We start from the raw sequence: 5599 nt of genomic DNA on the forward strand, positions 1-5599 counted from the left end.
GAGTTCAGTGATATATGATTTGTCCATTTTAGTGAGAATTTGTTCATGGTGATTTTCTGGAATGATGAGTTGATGAACATGATGAAGAACACGCTTCAGATAGCGTTTGATCCATTTTGCCTGGTTTCAGTTTTTGAATGGTATTTCCCGCGGCTTCTGTCCACTAGCGCGATGCCACGCCCTTAAGTGAAACGCAGCGTTTCACTTAAGTGGCCGCATATTTACCAAATTGCCATTATCAGCATTTTAAATCATTTCATCATTTTTCCTTTTCATTTTTATTTCATTTTGATCATTCATCTTTAAAAATCCACAACTCTTTCAAAAATGATCCAAATTTGATGCAATTTTTTGTGCCATTCTCCTTGTGATGTGCTCCATTTTCTGGTGATTTTTAATCATATTGTGCACGTGTGGAAAAATTATTTGGCTAGGGATTGTTTGAATGTGTCCTTTGTGCACCATGCTCACTCTTTTGCTCATAAAATGATGATGCATCATTAGAAATTCATGAAACTTTTTGTGCTTAAACTAGACATGTTCCTGGTGATTTTGGTATATGGTTTGCTAATTTTGCATTTCTGGATTAAGAGATATGATGTGATCTTCGTGAGTGTGACAATGTATGTCACACTATGCTTTGTTCATGTTCTTGATTTTAATTTCCATGCTTATGCTATGCCAATTGCTCTAATTTTTTTGCATGTGATTACTTCTGTATGTCTAGTTTGAGCATGATTTTTTGTAGATTTTTTTGATTCATTTCCTATTTGACTGGGATTTCCTTTGCTGTTTAGTCATTTTTTGAACTTTTGTGGAGTGTTCAACTTACATGACTTGTGAAATTCCCATGCCTTATCACATGAAGCTGAAACTTTGTGGATTGATTCTTAACATGTTTAATTTCATTTTGGCTTTGGTGTGGTTCATTTATCCTATGCCATTTCTGTTTTACACTTGCCTAAAGTTGATACATGATTTGTGGCCTTGTTTGGACTTGTATAAGCATGACTTGACTTAGTGAATTTAATTTCTATACTTCCTCTGGTCCAAATAGCATGAAAATTGGTATGTTGCTCGTTGAATATGTTTTTCTTGAGCTTGAATTTTTTGGGAATTTATTGAGCTATTTTGGTATTGGTTTGATTGTGATCATTCTGTTTGCTCCAATGTGGTTCCAAAATGCATAATGTGACATGTTTAGCTTATGAATTGAATTTGGTGCATAGTTTTGATGTGAGACCAATTGGACTTTATTCTGGAGTGATTTATCTTGATTCTTGTTGAGTTTCACTTGCTGTTTTAAATTTTTCATCTCCTTTGGACCCTAGGCTTGGCCTAGTGGTCTTGTTTCTCATGTTTGAATGTGATTTTCAGGTTGAAGAAGCAAATGCTTTAAGGAGATTAATTCAAGTTGATTGATTTTGGTTTATATGCTTGTTATGAACTAACTTGGTTTGTTTTGTAGGATGCTAACTCATTTGATTTGAGTTTGTGCTTTGCACATGTGATAGATTGTGTTGACTGTTGGTTCATAATTGGTCTGTTTTGACTTTGTGACTTGAATGCTGATTACATTTGATTGATTTCAGGTACCATAGTCGCTTCAGTTCCTTTGAGAACTTGCTATTGCTTTGCTTTGCTTAAGCATTGAGGTAGACTCTCTTGTCTCCATGTAGTCTGGAAGACCTGGCCTGTTACTTGGCCAGACACCTGTCTGAAGTCCTCCTTAAGAGGCAATGCCTGTGATTGTTTATATTTGTCCCCAAGCAGGAAAAGACCTTGATTAAGGCAATTGGCAGAACCCAAGGGATGTGCAATCCATCCCCTGCTATTCTTGTTGAGTCGTCCCTCTGCTCACACCACTGTGTTGATGCATTGGGATATTAACCCAAGATCCATGTACAGTTGTACAGTTGAGTCAGAGTCATGAGTGTAGAAGGGTTCCCACTTTCTGGACCCACACTTCTTTGTCTGAAGCTCTCCCTGGCCAGGGATAAGAGCTGTGAGGCACACCCCTCACTCACCTTTCATCTGGCTTCACCCTGACTCTCAATGTCAGGGTTAAGAGCTAACATCACCCTGACACAGTTGTGTTGCTTTTGCAACTTAACCCTTGATTGAGCCCACCTTGTCTGGATATAGTGTGTGCTAATTGCGAATGCTTGTTTTGTTTTGATTATGCTTGCATGCTTTGCTTTGCCTGTTTAGAATTAGCTTGCTGCCTGTGCAAGTTAGGATAGAAACCATAACATAGGGCAATGATGCATGATAACATCTAGGCTCGACTCCAGCTCCCTAGTAGTGTGTCTCCCTTTGTATCTGGTTAGAATTTCTTTCCCGTTCAGGGGAACTACGTCGCCCTGATCCTCATACCAGATGAGGTACGTAGGCAGGAGACCGTGCGAGGTCTCTCCGGGCACCCTTTTTCTTTTTTGTGTGTGTTTGCTTGACAGTTGCTAGGCTCGAGTGCCTGACTCCTTAGTAACTTGTTTGTTTGTTAACCCTCTTGTGTGTCGGGATATGGATGTAAGACCAGTGATTGGCTGTCCGTATCCTGATTGTGTTTGTTTGGTTCGGAAGCTGATGTAAGTCCAGCTATTGGCGTTCGGGTTCCATGTTTGCCTTTTTGTGCGTGTGTTTGTTTCGGCGTGCGTGAGCCGAACTACGGCAGCTCTGATTCTCGTTCCAGACGAGATACGTAGGCATAGGATGCGATATCCTAGCGAGCCCTCTCCCCTCTTTCTCCACCTGTTTTGTCTAGTGTGTGTGTGTGATGTTTGTTTTAGCAACCTTAACCTATCTTTTGAGCGTGGATCCCGTCGAGTACGACGGATGCGTAGGGGTGCTAATACCTTCCCTTCGCATAACCGACTCCCGATCCCATTCTCTTTGGTCGCGAGACCATGCTTTTTCCAGGTTTACTTTGAGCGTTTCCTTTCCCTCTTTTGGGATAAATAACGCACGGTGGCGGCTCTGTGTTGTTTTGTTTTAGCCCGCCGGTTGTTTTTCGCGGATGCGACAGAGGGCAAACAATGGTTTAAGTTTGGAATTGTGATGACACTCTATCATCGCATATTTTTGGTAGAAGAAACGGATCAAAACAAGTTAAAGAGGAGAAAAAATGAAGAATAAAGGCCAAAGAAAGATGCAAAAATGACTAAGTATGAAGAAATAATGACTTAGTGAAAATCAGGTGAAAAAAAAAGAGCAAAAGCATGCAACTAATGGAATAATCATGCGCAACATCGCACGCGTGATAGAAAAGTAAAGTCACCATCGCGCACGATGATACTTTTTCAGGGCTTTTTCTGACGCGTCTCTGATCCATTATGAAGGCTTTAAAAGGGGAAGTTTGGTACTTTTTTAAGGGTTCTGAAATTTTACACACGAAGGAAGGGTTTACAGCACCAAAAAGCATATTTGGAGAGCATTGGAAGCCATTGAAGGCTAATTCTTTAAGATATTTATCATGCAACCTTCTTTTTGTATTTGGTATTGTAATTGCACTATGAGTATCTAACTATCTTTAGGTTAGGTTGTGTTTGATGAACCTATTTTAATATTGTTGGAACACATGTTTGATTTGTTATTGCATGAATAATTTGAATTATAAGTCTATTTAATTGCACCTTGCTCTTAATGCTTTTTATGTGAGATACTCTTTTAATCTAAATTTCGGCATATGGGGAATACTGACCATTAGTCTATATGTTGGACCTAGAGAAATTGTTGTGCTTATGCCGATTGAATAGGGATAGGAGACCTCGTGTAGTGGCTTAGGAATTAATGTTCTACTGCATTTCTTAATCGTGATTATGTAAAGACAAAGTCTCATACAACATACAATGTCAAGTTTCGATGATGACAAAAGACCACCATGCAAGTCTACGAACAAATGCATCACGTTACCTACCATATCCTTTTTCACGTTATCCTAAAGCTACTATAATCATTAAAGACATATAAACAAAGCGTGATCATGACCAAATATGTTAAAATCACTATCCACAGTTTTTTTGCAGATTTAAAGGCTTTGAGTCGACCATAGGGGTCAGCTCAAAGCTCACGGGTCGGCGCAAAGGCTCTGGCCAAACTGGAGGGAGTCAGCGCAAGAACCCTTTGCGTCGACGCATAGGGTCGACGCTTAACTCACGGGTCGGCGCAAAAATCCCTTGCGTCGACGCATGCAGTCAGCGCGTGCCCCACGGGTCAGCGTGCGCTGACCCTATGGTCGACCGTTCGCGCGCAAACTCAGTTTTCTGAGTTATTTCAAAGTTTAAATTTCTGTTCTGGCTGTTTGGTTTTGTCTGTTACTATAAATAGAAGTAAAAACACTTCTATTAACTAACATTTTGAATTTTTGAGTACAAGTGTTCAAGGAAACAAGAAAGAGTGAAATAGTTGTCAAAGATTCATCATCTTCATCTTCAACAGTCCAAAATTCATCAACTGCACACAATAATTGTTGATGCGATTTGTGATAGTTTGAAGGTGATAAGGTTCGAGGTAGCGATTGAAGAATCGAGTTCGAGTTGAAGTCTTGGTAGGTTCTTTCTTGAATAAAACCATTAGGGTTTTATCCTCCAATACCGGTTTGCGTTTGGGGGTTTTTGGACGGGTTGCTTCATTATCATTCAGCTGAGCGAAGGTAACTGATAAGAGAAAGTCTTCATCAGTTTAGTAGCGGAGTCGGTGATTGAGCAGTGAAGAATCCGGGTTTGATTCGTTCGTGTTCGTGATCAGCCGGGCCAAGGGGTTGAAGAACGGAAGGTTCATCAACGAGCGGCAGGAAACGGAGGTCAAACATCAACAATCAAAGGTCTTGATTCATCTTGAATCAAGGGGCAAGGAGAAGAAGTATCATTCAACATATTGAGAAATTCTGTTGTTTACATACTCTGCACTCCTTGTAAAAACGATTAAACATCACAGGTTATATCTATTGATCATCTCAATTCTATTTTTAGAATTGAGGGCAGACGTACCCCGAAGCGAGGACGGCGGGGGAACTGCCTCATCAAATCTCTGTCTTCTTTAATTTTCTGCACAAGTTAATTTTCAGCTTAAAATTTAAGTGATTTTAGTTTAAGCAATTTTCTGACAAACATTGATTTAAGTTGAGAAAGTGTTGCAAACTGTTGTTGGAATACTAAGTACAATAACATATTGTACTAGGATAAATCGAAACACTTACTCAACTCAAAAATCACTTGGAGTGTTTGTGCACACCAAGTGTTTGTAAAATTGCCTAAGCCAAAATTGCCTTAAGTTTGCATTGAATTTCAAGTTGGTATTTTGATTCATTGGAACTAGGCTTGCAAATAAGTGAACTATATAATTGATTGTGCTTTGTGTGTAGTGAATTGTATCTCTTTTAATCAAATATCCATTAGCTTAACGCATATCCGGTTTTCCAATAACGGTTCGTTTTTAGACTAATTTTCCTCGGCCGCTTCCGCACCTAAAAACATTTTTAAAACCAATTTTTCTTTTAAATTGGTAGCGCCGACTAAAGTTTTTAATTGGGATCTATTCAACCCCCCCTTCTAGATCCGTGCCATAGTCTAACAGATTATGCTGGTGGGCTAGGGATAGA

The sequence above is a fragment of the Lathyrus oleraceus genome, chromosome 3 (assembly GCF_024323335.1).
Source record: "Lathyrus oleraceus cultivar Zhongwan6 chromosome 3, CAAS_Psat_ZW6_1.0, whole genome shotgun sequence".
Taxonomy (NCBI): Eukaryota; Viridiplantae; Streptophyta; class Magnoliopsida; order Fabales; family Fabaceae; genus Lathyrus; species Lathyrus oleraceus.